Source organism: Tamandua tetradactyla, chromosome 4, assembly GCF_023851605.1.
Source record: "Tamandua tetradactyla isolate mTamTet1 chromosome 4, mTamTet1.pri, whole genome shotgun sequence".
NCBI classification, from domain to species: domain Eukaryota; kingdom Metazoa; phylum Chordata; class Mammalia; order Pilosa; family Myrmecophagidae; genus Tamandua; species Tamandua tetradactyla.
In genome coordinates this window covers 132,658,961-132,673,386 of record NC_135330.1, presented here as the reverse complement: position 1 = coordinate 132,673,386, position 14,426 = coordinate 132,658,961, and the positions used below count along the sequence as shown (strand labels likewise).

The 14,426-nt window shown below is 34.9% G+C and overlaps 1 long non-coding RNA gene across 2 annotated transcripts in view; it reads left to right on the top strand.

The window, feature by feature from the left end:
• Positions 1-14,426, top strand: part of LOC143679358 (uncharacterized) — a 196,254-nt gene that overhangs the window by 52,781 nt on the left and 129,047 nt on the right. The window lies entirely within an intron of this gene.

The window sequence follows — 14,426 nt, the reverse complement described above, 5'->3', positions numbered from 1 at the left end:
AGTCTTTGTTTGTTTTTCCTCTCTTTTTATGTGGTTCAGCTAAATATGAGCCATCAACCTTCCCTCTATTGTTAAATAATTGAAAAGTTTTCTATTCTATTTTAGAATTTTTTGCTTAAAGGTCTGTGACAGACTCAACAATTATTACTAGGTGAAGACATTTCAGAATAGGTGTGTAAGGTAAAGTGAAAGAGGAGAAGGGAAAAAGAGAAATCATTCTTATTTTTATCACTCAAGGAACATGTTGCTAAGTAATAAGAAAATTTGAGACTAGTAAAAATGTATTCAAGTTGATAAAAGGAGAATAATTATATGATGCATAATGTGAAGAGAAAACAAATAGTCTTGTTATAAATAACTCAAATGCTATATCATATGCATACCCTAAGATTTATTTTATGAATGGTTTGCTATTAAGCTAATTTTTAGGTTGAGTAGTTCTCATTTTCCTTTATTATATATCTTTAAAATGTCCTACCTTTAATTTGATCATTTAAAATTTCCAGGGACAATTTTTACCTCTGGCACAATAAATCTCTGTTTTAATGTTGGGAATTGGTATAATGCAGGATTTGATTAACAGAAATCTATCTTTCTTTAGAGAATCATGAAATATTTCTAATATTTTAATAGATTATATATATATATAATAAAGTAATAAACTACTTTATTACTGTGTTGTTTAGTATTTGTCATAAATTTCTATTTCCTGCCTTTCCAAACTATTATAAAATAACTTTGGCATCAATTTATTTTAAAAATGTGAAAATAATCATTTGTTTCAGAGAATTATTACTGCTCTTGTGAGTTATTGTAAATTTAAATGACTCAATAAATGAACATGCCCTCTGGTAACCACCTTATTCTCATCTACTTTACAAGAATATTATATTAGCTGTAATGAAGAAGGTGGTCATCCTAAGTATTTGCAAGCAAAAGCAATAAAACATCTTCAAATGAATGATAAATGTTCGCTATGTCTTGTAGTAGGGGATTTCACATTAATTTAAGTGGCAAATTATCAATTAACTGATAAATAAATGCATTAAATATAAATCTTAAGTTGCAGAATTATTTTAAAGGTAATTACATCTCTTCAGGGTGCTTTTAACCACTCTTAATTACTATTGTAATGTGGAGTTGCAATTTCACTGCATTTTTAATAAGAGTCCAAACCACCTTTGGAATTTGCCCCCTTGTGGGTCTTCACCAGATATTTAAATTGTTTTCTAATGACACACATTATAAGGGGTTTAGCAACTAAGGCAAAAATCACTAAATCTCCCATTTTCATTTACAGTGCTTTTCATTTCTAATCAGTGGTTTTCTTCCCATACCATTTAAACCATTTTTTCTTTCCTGTGACTTGCACATATCCTGGAATAAGTCTTGAGGAAAGAGCTATGACTAATATTTATAAAAAGTACATTGATTTTTGCTTAGGGCTTTATTTTAATAAGGAGATTAAAAGAGTGGGAAACTTCTTTTTTTATCTCATCACTTATTTAAAGATATTCACTATGATTACTTGGGTTGTTCCTGTACCCATTAAACGAAATGAAGCAAGGGACTTCCTAAGTATAGAATCTGAAAGCGAGTTGCCTTAGGCTTATACAATTTGGTGAGACCTCTTTAAGAAAAAAAGAGGAAAGAACAATAACTTAATTTAGTAAATTTTTACAAAAATACATGACCACTGTGATCATAATACTAGGAGTCCTTTGAGGGCCTTAGAAGTTTTCTCTGCAAGTGAAGAGTTCTATAGCTTAAACTTCATTAACTTCAAGTGAATTTACCACTTTGAACCCTACAGTCTCTTCTGCTTTGACTTGTGCTCTCTGAAATGCAACAAACATGTGCATGGCTGGTAAACAGAGGAATGCTTTCAGCATAAAACAGTAATCTTGTTGGTTCTGATTCCCATATGAACTTCGTCAGAAAGCTGATATTTTTCTTTGTCTGTCTGTTTTGTTTGTTGCCACAAAATAACAGCAGCTCAATGCAAAGTACATCGGTAAAGCTCAGCACAGCAAAGCTGAAGGAATGTTGGCCTCTATAGTACTCATTCCCCCAAGGTTCTTCTTTTTGACTAGGGTGATGTCCATTCACCTTAAGTTATTCTTAATTCACCCAAGTTCTAAGTTTTGAAATGTTAATTGGAAGTTTCTCCCAGGCAACATTTTGTTCTTGTCTCCATAATTTAGCAATCTCAACCTTTGCTAGCACTCCCATTCCGCTAATTTTACCTTTAAAAAATCATTGTATTGAAGTATAATATACAAATAGAAATTTCACTTACATGCACAGCTCGATATATTTTCACAACCTGAACACACTTATGCAACTAGCAATATGATCAATGAATGTAGCAATACAGCACCTGATAAGTCACTCTCATTTCTTTTCCTCTCATCCTTTTACCTACCCAAGGGTAACTGTTATCTATACTTCTCACAACACAGATAAATTTTGCTAGTTTTTGTTTGTTTTCTCTTGGTTTATTTTGTTTTAAATATAAATGGTATCATGTACCCTGTGCTTTCCTGCTTCTTGGCTTCTTTTTTTTACTATCTTGTGAGATTCTTTCATAAAGTTTCTATTAGTTATAGATTGTTCATTCACATTGGTATACATCACTTCATTACCATATCACACTTATGCATCACTTCTACAGTTACTGAGTATTTAAATAGTTTTTAATTTGGGATTATTGTGAATACTGCTGCCATGAACATTGTAATACATGCATCTGGTAAACATACGGACAGATTTCTTTTAATTATACACTAAATAGTTAAATTGCTGAGTCATACATTATATATATGTTCAGTGGTAGTAGAAAATGGCAAGCAGGTTTCAAATTATTTGTACTTATTTACAAACACTTTAGTAATGTATGAGAGCTCCACTTGCTCTACATATTAGCCAATACTTTATTTTCTCTATTTTTCACTTAGTTCTGATGGGTGTATGACTGCATCTCATTTTGGTTATAATTTGCATTTACCTGCTCATTAATGAATTTGAGCCTCTTTTCATGTGTTTAATATACATTCATATGTCCTCTTTTATTCAGTATCTGTTCCAATCTTTTTCCCATTTTTCTTGAGTTCCTGCCTTTTCATCTTTGATTAGGCGTTCTTTATCTATTCTACATGTGTGTGTTTTTTCCTCTGTTTTTGTTGTGAAAAATAACATGTGTAAAAAAAAGCATTAAATTTCAAAGCACACCACAACAATCAATGTAGATTTCCATGTTTGGTATGGGTTATAAATCCACAATTTTAAGTTTTTACTTCTAGATGCTCCAAGATATTGGAGACTAAAATGAATATAAATATAATGATTCAGCAATCATACTCATTTGTTGAATCCTAACTTTTCTGAATTCCACCTTCTCCTTTGACCATTCTCTCAATATTTAGGGATATTTAGCTATGACCATTCTAACATTTTCATGTTGGGAAGGTTATGGATAGTATGGGATAGGGGAATGGAAATAGCTGATGTTCTGGAGAGCCTGGGCTTTCTGCATTTCAGAACTTATCTGGCCTAGGAACTCACTGGAGGTTGTAGATTTTGGAAAAGTAATCATACTACATGGAACTTTTGTGGACATCTCAGGTAAAGGCTTCGGTTTTTTTTTTTTAGGATTGGAAGGAATGGTTTTGGATAGGATTTGACAAACCATGATAAATAGCAATGCCTAGCTGAAGCTTGCATGAGAGTAGCTTCCAGAGGCCCCTCGTGACTCTATTGAACACTCTCAGTCACTGATACCTTGCTTATTGCAATTCTTTCCTTCCTTTTGGTCAGCAAGGCATTGCCGATCCCACAGAGCCAGAGCCAGGCTCATTCCTGGGAATCATGTCCTACACTGCCAGGGAGAATTTCATTCCTGGATGTCATGTCTTGCTTAGGGAGGAGGGAATGATTTCACTTGAAAGTTGGGCTTAGAGAGAGAGAGAGAGAGGCATCAGATCAACAAAAGAGGTTCTCTGGAAGTAACTTTTAGGCATAAATATATGTAGGCCAAGCTTCTCTGTTACATGAATAAGCTTTACAAGAGCAAGCCTCAAGATCAAGGGCTTGGCCTATTGACTCAGGAGTCCCTAATGTTTGAGACAGTATCAGGGGCTTCCCCCGTGGTAAAGTTTAATAGTTCCATATTTTTTCTACCATACCTCAAGGACTTTTCCAATACTTTTTAATTATCTTCTCAACATGCTCTGGGATGTATCTGGGCATTACATTAAGCTATACAGAATTATAAGCTGTCATTTCCATTCTGGGCTCCCCGTGTTTGGGTTTTTAAATGATCTATCTGGACAGGCTGAGTTAGATCATGTGCTACAGAAAATTTAGGTTCTGAACAAAATAAACCTCTCTTGCTTTGGTCTCATACAGTAGGGGAAGTTCTGAAATACAGACAATGTCTTCCTTACACCTGTAATCTGAATCACCTTAGTCCCGACCTGATCGACTTCATTCTCATGTTTAATTGAAGCTTGATCTCTTTTTCAATTTCTTTAACAGTTGTTGTGTGTGGCAGTGCTGACCTTCTGAACTTCAGAACTCCTACTCTGAGTCTTAGGTATCACACAGATGCCCAAAATTCCAGGGAAACATCAGGTTATACATATATATAGCATAGTCTTTCAAAATCTAGAAATAGCAATTACCACTCCAACTAAATGTGACTGCTATAAAAGCTTACAATCTAGGCCTCAATTTTCTTATAAGTATTTTCTAAATGAGACCATACAATATTTGTTGTTTTGTTTCTTAATTATTTTGCATCCCATAATGCCCCACAGATTCAGCTCAGAACATTGCATGCCTCATGACTTTGTTCCTTTCTGTAGCAGCACAATATTTGATCATATTTATACACCACAGATTGCCATTCCACTTAGTCAGTGTTTCCTTCAGCAATCTCCATCCATTGAGCATCACGTATAATGTTCAAAGTCAACAGTCCATCAACACTTTCAATTTTAGACAATTTTCATTGCTCCCAAGAGAAAACTAACCAGAAAACACACCCTCACCAAATAGAAAATCCAAATCTCTCCTTAATTCTTGTCCCTCCACCCCCATTATTTACCCCTGGTATTGTTGTGGTGCTTTTGATGTCTTCCTGTTAAACATAGCCCATAGCAGGCAACCCCCGTTTAAATTCCTTGTACAAAATTCATACCTTTGAAGTAGTTCATGCAAGAAATTACTCATATTTTTAGTGTTAATCAGTGGGATACATGATTCTATACAACTCTTTTCAACCAATATTACTTATACACCCAATAATGAACTACGTTCGTTTCTATCCATTCCCTTAGATTTAAGGTCAACCTCATTAGATAACTATTCACCCATTTCTAGCTTCCATGTATCTCTAGGTCCCTTATATTTTGCATTATAAGCCTCTGTGTTTGTCTTTACTATGGTCACAAGAGTAAAATCATACAATATCTATCCTTTTGTGTCTTGCTTATTTCACTCAGCATTATGTTTTCAAGGTTCATCCATCTTATCGTGTGCTTCAGTACATCATTTTGTCTTACTATTGCATAATATTCCAAAGTATGTATATACCACAGTTTGTTTATTTACTCATCTGTTGATAGGCAGTTGGATTGTTTCCATCTTTTAGGCAATTGTGAATAATGCTGCTATGAACATTGGTTTACAAATGTCTGTGTCACTGCATTCAGCAACTCTGGGTATATACTGAGTAGTGGTATTGCAGGTCATAAGGCAACTCAATATTTAGTTTTCTAAGGAACCATTGGACTGTCTTCCATAGAAGCTATATCATTATAAATTCCCATCAGCCATTCATAAGTGTCCTAATTTCTCTGCATCCTCTCCAACATTTATAGTTTCTTTTCTGTTTAATTGCAGCCATTCTTATAGTTTGAGGTGTGTATCTCGTTGTAGTCTTGATCTGCATTTCCCTTAGAGCTAATAAAAATGAGCATCTCTTTATGTGCTTTTTAGCTTTCTGTATTTCCTTTTCAGAAAAATGCCTATTCATATCTTTAGCCCATTTTGTAATTAGGTTGCTTGTTCTTTTGTTGTTGAGTTGCATGCTTTCTTTATGTATACAGTATATCAAACCTTTATATCCAATAAATGATTTTCAAATATTTTCTCCCATGGGGTTGCCTCTTCACCTTTTTTTTTTTTTTTTTTTTTCATGGGCAGGCACTGGGAATCAAACCTGGGTTTCTAGCATGGCAGTTGAGAACTCTGCCTGCTGAGCCACCATGGCCTGCCCACTTCTTCACCTTTTTAATAAGTCTTTTGAGACAGAAAGCATTTGATTTTGAGGAATTCCAATTTATCTATTTTTCCTATCATTGCTTATGCTTTAGGGTTAAAGTTTAGGAAGCTATCTACTATTACTAGGTTTGAAGATGTATTCCTATATTTTCTTCAAGGAGTTTTATGATACTGGTTCTTATATTTAGGTATTTGATCTACTTGAGTTCATTTTTAATAGGGTGTATATTAGCTAGGGTTCTCTAGAGAAACAGAATCAGTAGGAAATATCTGTAAATACAAAATTTATAAATTGTCTCAACTGTGGAGATGTAAGAGTCCCAGATTTGTAGGGCAGGCTGCGAACTGGCAGACCAATGAGGGTCCATAATGAACTCTCAGGAGAGGCTGGCTGGCTGAAGCATGAAGAGTGATTGTCTCTTCTGAATTCTCGTTAAAAACCTTCTGGTGATTATATTAAGCATCACTCATTGCAGAAGACACTCCCCTTAGCTGATTACAATGCTGTGGATGCAGCCAACATCATCATGATTTAAGTCCATGAAATGCCCTCATAGAAACACACAAGACAGCGCTTACCAGACCAGAAGACACCACCTGGCCAAGTTGACACATGAACCTGACCATGACAGGGTATACGGTAAGGATCCTCTTTCATTCTTTTGGCTATTGATATCTAGTTCTTCCATGTCCAGTTATTGAAAAGACTATTTTGTCCCAGTTCATTGGATTTAGGGGCCTTGTTAAAGATCAGTTGCCCATAGAGTTGGTGGTCTATTTCCATGCTTTCTATGCAATTCCATTGGTCAATACTCCTATCTTTATGCTACTATCATGCTGTTTTGACCACTGTGGCTTTATAATAAGCTTTGAAGTCAGGAAGTGTTAATCCTCCCACATCTTTCTTCTTTTTTAAGGATATTTTCAGCTATCTGAGGTCTCTTTCCTTTCAAATGAATTTGGCAATCAGCCTTTCCAAGCCTTCAAAATAGACTGATGGAATTTTGACTGGTATTAAATTGACTCTGTAGATCAATTCAGGGGAGATTTGACATCTCAACTACATTTAACCTTCCTATCCATGCACTGGGAATGTCTTTCTACCTATGTAGATCCCCTTTGATTTCTTTTAGCAATATTATGTAGTTTTCCATGTACAGTTCCTTTGCATCTCTAGTTAAATTCATTCCGAAATACTTGATTCTTTTACTTGCTATATTGAATGGATTTTTCCCCTTAATTTTCTCCTCAGTTAGGTCATTGCTTATATATAGAAACATTACTGATTTTTGCACATTTATTTTAAGTCCTACTGTCTTGCTGAATTTGTTTATTAGCTCAAGAAACTTTGCTGTAGACTTCTCAGGATTTTCCAAGTATAGTATCATGTCATCTGCAAAAAAATGAAAGTTTTATTTCTTCTTTTCTGATTTGGATGTATTTTATTTATTTTTCTTGCCTTATTACTCTAGTTAGAACTCCTTGTATAATGTTGAATAATAGCGGTAACCGAAGGCCTCCTTGTCTCATTCCTGATCTTAGGGGAAAGGATTTCAGTCTCTCACCATTGAGTATGATGCTGGCTATAGGTTTTACATACATGCCCTTTATCATATTGAGGAAATTACCTTTGATTCCTACCTTTTCAAGTGTTTTCATCAGAAAAGGCTGTTGAATTTTGTTGAATGCTTACTCAGCATCAATTGGGATGATCATGTGCTTTTTACCTTTCTGTTTGTTAATGTGCTGTGTTACATTGATTTTCTTATGCTGAAACACTCTTGCATTCCTGATATAAGCCCCAGTTGATCATAGTGCATAATTCTTTTAATGTGCTGTTGGATTCAGTTTGTTAGTATTTTGTTGAGATTTTTTGCTTCTCTGTTCATTAGGGAGATTGGCCTGTAATTTTCATTTCTTATAATTTCTTTACCTGGTTTTGGTATTAAGTGATGTTAGCGTCATAAAATTAGTTAGGTAGCAATCCTTTCTCCTCAATGCTTTAGAAAAGTTTGAGCAGAATTAGTGTTAATTCTTCTTTTTTTGGTATATTTGAAAAAATTCCCCTGTGAAGCCTTCTGGTTCTGGGCTTCTCTTTGTATGAATATCGTAAATGATTGATTGAATTTATTTACTTGTGATTGGTTTGTTGAGATGTTCTATTTTTTCTTGAGTTAGTGTAGCTTGTTTGTGTGTCTCTAGGAATTTATCCATCTCACCTAAGTGGTCTAGATTGTTGGTGTATTGTTCATTGTATCCTCTCATGATTTTAAAATTTTTTTCAGAATACATGATAACAACGTTGAATTTTGTTGAATGCTAAATTTTTTTTTAAATTTTGTTTGTTTGCATCCTCTCTCTTTTTTCCTTGTCAGCCTAGCTAGTTGTATTAGAGTATAGATGCATTTTACAGATTTTATCCAATAACCACCTTTTGGTCTTATTAATTCTATTTCTTTTGTTCTCCAATTCATTTAATTCAGCTTTAATCTTTGTTATTTTTCTTTTCCATTTGCTTTGAGGTTAGTTTTCTGTCCTTTCCCTAGTTCCTCAAGATGAGCAGTTAAATTTTTGATTTTTTCTCCTTCTTCTTTTCTAATATAGGCATTTAGGGCAATAAATTTCCCTCTCAGCACTTTGCTGCATCCCATAAATTCTGGGTATCTCCAGATACTTACTGATTTCCCTCACAATTTCTTCTTTCACCCACTGGTTAAAGTGCATTATTTATTCTTCATATATTTGTGAAAGTTTTGGTTCTTTGGTGGTTATTTATTTCCAGCTTCATCCCATTGTGATCATAGAAAGTTACTCTTTTTAAGTTTATAAAGACCTGTTTTGTGCCCCAGAATATAATCTATCTTAGAGAATTTTCTATGAGTACTGGAGAAGAATGTATATCCTGGTGTTTTGGGGTGTAACAATCTATATATGTCAGTTAATTATTATTCATTTATTAAATTGTTTAAGTTCTCTATTTCCTTGTAGGACCTCTGGTTATTCTATCTGTAGAGGAGAGTTATGTATTGAAATCTCCCATGTATGTGAGTTTTAAAAAATATTTTTGTAAGGTATATATTTATAGTAGTAAATCTTTACTTATTGGAAAATAAGTTCATATTTTAAATCTTAATATTTTCTTAGGGGTGTTATTTTTTATAATACTCTTTTTTGTTTGCATAAGTTTGAAGTGAACTTACACCTAAACCAAAGACCCCAACAGATGCCAACCACATGCCTTCCCAGCTGACAGAGTTGTTCCCAATGGCATCAGCCTGTCTTGAGTGAAGGTAACCTTTTGGTGTCTTAATTTGAACACTTTCATGGCCTTAGAACTGTAAACTTACAACTTGAAAATTCCCTTTTCTTTTCCTTTGTGTTTTTTTTGGGGGGTGGGGGGGTGGGGAATGCATGATCTGGGAATCAAACTTCGGTCTCCAGCATGGAAAGCAGGCATTCTAAGCACTGAATTACCCAAAAGTCCCTTTTTAAAAGCCATTCGGTTTCTGGGATATTTCATTCTGGCAGCTTTAGCAAACCAAAACACTACGCAATTTCACATTTTTAGAGGAATGATTTATTATTTTTGTTGGGGAAGAAAGGAATCATGTTTTACTTAAAAATTTCTAGTAATCTTCAAATTATGTCTTGTTACACAGACTCAGATTAGTACAAATTAGTTTTTCCCCCCAAAATCAAACTTAGAAGTTATAATTTTTCCTCTGAAAGGATCAGGGGAATTGAATAGAATACAATGATCAATCATTTCAAAATCATGTTATTTTAAATAATGGCTGTAAGCAATGATTGATTCTTCTTAAAATGTACCATATCTTTATTTTTCTCCTGCTAGAATAATCCTATCACTAAAGTCATGTCACAATTTTTATGAACAATTAGCTTATACTGTTTTAAAATCATTTATAGTATGTTAACATGGATTTCCTAAAGCTAATGCTAGATTACTTCTAAGAAAATGGTGAACACAAAGTACATTAAATTATTTTATTAAAGTATGAAGAGTGAAATCAATGTAAACTCACCTATAAATTCTAACTATGCATGCATTATTCTAATGAATTGGTGCTGCTTGAGAATATCATACACACACAAACATGCTACCAATTGCTCAATTAGAAGATACAATAGTGTAATACAATATTTCACAATTCTTTTCACCACTGCAAATCTTATAGGGATAGCAAAGTGATCAAGGTTTCCAGTTCCAGATGGCAGACTAGACATATATAGTAGCTTCCTCTCCCTACCAAGATGCCATTTAAATGACAGTATATACTTCCACAAAGGAAAAAAAAAACTACCAGTGCAAAGAGAGAATGAGGTCATGAGAAGTTGAAGTGACTTTCACAGACCTAAGAATGACTGAACACAGGTGGATGGTACTAATGAATGGAGAAGTCACAGGCCAGGGTCAGTGCACGAGGGGTCTGCAGTGAAGGTAAGAGCTGCTCTCCCAGAGGGGTCCTAGACAAGCACTGACATCAGATTGGAATAGATAACACTCAGGGCTAGAGTAAGAATGGAGGGAAATGAATTTCCGTCTCAAGCATCTGTGCCAACCACCAGTAGTCTCTACTCCTCTCCCTTCATTATATCTCTCTATGAATATGACAAAGTTCACACTAAAAAAGTGACTGCCTGGTTTTTCTCTATGGCAAAAATGAGGAGTGTTCTATCTAAAGAAAATGAATGTCCTGACTGTGGGCAGCAAATGCTCCTAGGGCAAGTGTTGGCCCAAGTAAATGCAGAAGTGTTTGTCTTTATGATATTCCTGGCTTCCCAGCCTAATGACAGTGCTCATGATCATGAAAGCTTAATCTTTCAGTTTATAAACTCCACCTGCCTCCCTGGACCTCTTCATCAGCCTTCTTTTTCAGAGGAAACATAAATATGGAAACAGATCCAATAACCCAGCAGCAGAGGGAGCTCATATCCTTTACCTCAAATTATTGGCCTACCCTATTCTTTCATTTCATTAATGTAAATTTGCAGTGAAGGACTTAACACAAAATATCAATAGTTATTAAAGCGAAAGATCAATAGAAACAAAACAGCTGGCCTTGGGATAAAGAATAGTCCTGGAGAGAAGATAAAAACACATTCCAATAGCCAATTATAGAAAATGTTAGGAGATATTACACACCTTAGTTTTGTTTTGTTTTGTTTTTTTTTTTGCATGGGCAGGCACCGGAATCAAACCCGGATCTCTGGCATGGTAGGCAAGAACTCTGCCTGCTGAGTTACCGTGGCCCGTCCTATACATCTTACATTTTAAAATAGGTAAGAAAAAGGAATTAGAGAAAAGAAAGTGGTATCAAAATAACAACTATTATGAGCAAAAATAAAATTTCTGAAGAATGATTGGAAAAGAAAGAATTACCAAGGAAAGCTCAGAAAAAAAGAACAGAAAATATGAAAGAAAACTGACAATGGGAAAGTATGCCAATTTGGCAGGTCCAAGTTCTAACTTATAGGATTTTCAGAAAGAAAGATCAGATAAAATGGATCAAAAGATAGAAATAAAAACATAAAATCCCTCATTCCTCTACAGGAAGGAAAGACCTAAATAGACACATTAAAAAACCTACTCAAACACAGAGCAGGATCAATAATTTAAAAATCCACACAAAGACACATTCTCATGAACTTTAGAATAACATGCTTGAAGAAGAGACAATCTTAAAGCTTTTCTTAAAAAAATGGGCACTAGAAAAGGAAAAGAATCAAACTGGCATCAGGCTTCTCATCATTAATGCAAACTTATAGGAAGATAATGAAGCAATATCTTCCAAGTTCTGAGAGAAAACGATTTGATCAACTGAAGCTGAGGCCAATCCATTATGAAAGCAACATTCAGATAATCTTGGCATGCAAGTTCATAGATAGCTTGTTTTGGCATGCTATTTCCCAAGTTACTTTATGTATTAGTATGGAAGCTACCAGAATGCAATGTACCAGAAGTTTTTTTATAAGGGGAATTTAAGAAGTGACAAGTTCTAAGTTTTATAGTTCTGAGCTTATAAAGATGTCCAAACTAAGGTATCCAGGTAAAGATACCATAATTCAAGGAAGACTGATGGGTCAGGAACACCTCTGTCAGCTGTGGAGTCACATGGCTGGCATCTGCTGGTCCCTTGCTTCTGGGCTCCGTTGCTTTCTAGTCTCTGTTCCTATAGGGGTGATTCACTTGTTCTCTGGGGCTGGCTTTCATCTATTGGCCTCCCTTGGCTCACTACAGGTTCTGGCTTGCCTAATATTTCATGGTGATGTCTGCTGGGCTCCCAGCACCTCCAAACATTGGTGTCTTTGTTCTCCAAATGTCAGCATCTGTGTCAGCTCTGCTTTGAATTTTCTGTTGGCTCTCACTCTGTCAGCTCTGAACTCTCTCCAAAATGCTTCCTCTTTTAAAAGATTCCAGTAAAGTAATCAAGACCCACCTAGAATGGGTGGGGTCACAGCTCTATCTAATCAAAAGTCACACCCACAATTTGGTGTATACCTCGCCATGGAGATAATCTAATCAAGAGTTTTCAACCTGCAGTATTGAATCAAGAATAAAAGAAACAACTGCCCCCACAAGATTCGGCCAGTATTAAAACATGGCTTTTCTGGGGATACACAATAGATTCAAACTAGTACACTTTTTACAGAAAGAAAATAAACAGAGGTTCAGGAATTAGTGACTCTAACTCAGAAATTTAATATTTGAGTAACAATCCTAGACCCTAATGAGTCTATATTAAAAAGGAGGCATTAAGGCATAAAGGACACCTGGGATCAGTGGGTTCCAGTTTAGATATAGTGTGACTGTGAAGTGGATAAATTTAGATTACTGTGAAGGTATTATTTTATCCATAGTAAAAAATAAATACAGACACTTCTCTGAAAACAAAAAGTTAAAGGAAAAGATTCAGTACAAAGTTAAGTAGTCAGGAAAATCTTGAGCAATTGATGGATGTTTTAGTCTGCCAAAGCTGCCAGAATGCAACACACCAGAGATGGATTGGCTTTTAATAAAAGGGGATTTACTTAGTTAAAAATATATACTTCTTCAGAGGAAAGGCAGCTAACTTTCAACTGAGGTTCTTTCTTACATGGGAAGGCACAGGGCAATCTCTGCTGACCTTCTTTCCAGGCCTCTGGGTTCCAACAACATTCCCCAGGGTCATTCCTTTCTGCATCTCCAAAGGCCTGGGTTGAGCAGCAAGTGCTGAGATGAGGTATGCTGTGCTGCTTGGGCTGTGCTATGCTGACCTCTCTCATTTAAGCTTCCAGCCAATTAAATCAAACATCATTCATTGCAGCAAGCACGCCTCCTAGCCAACCGCAGATGTAATCAGCAGCAGATGAGATGCACATGCATCAGGTCCACAGCATTAGAACTAGGCAGGTTCACCTGGCCAAGCTGACACCTGAACTTAACTACCACACCCCCTAAGATCAGGAACAAGACGAGGATGTCCACTATCACCATTGTTATTCAACCTTGTGTTTGAAGTTCTAGCCAGAGCAATTAATATATGGTATGTGGTCAATAAATATTTGTTGACTAAGAAAAAGAGAGTAATCTTAGTATACTGCAATACTTTGAGTAAAAAGGTTTTATATAAGTTTAATGGAATAGAAATAGAACCTTAATAATATTATATAGTGTCACAAAACTAATCAATGACAGAATTAAAAAAATCACTTATAGTATAATGAAAATATATTTGGCAAAAATGTGTGATGAATGAAGAATATTGTTTGGGAAGTAATAGAAGTTAAACACTTTTCATTACAGAGTGCCAATAATTAAATCTAGAACCATTGATATAATTGTATTTTTAGACCTATGACCTTATCTACTTTAAAAATGAAATGGTTAAAGTACTGGACTGAATATAAGGGCCTATAAAAATGATAAATTGTTTTCAATTAAAGACTTTGTATTTACCATGTGCATCTAATATTTGAATATAAAATAGGGAAAGAAAGTCCAGTAAAAATAGACACTATAAACAGCAAATCATCGATAACAAATGTTAATCTTTTCTTTCTTGTTATTTATGTTGAATGCATTTATTTATTCATGTAAGCACAATTTGTTTTTTTTTTTATCACAACCATTGTCTTTATGA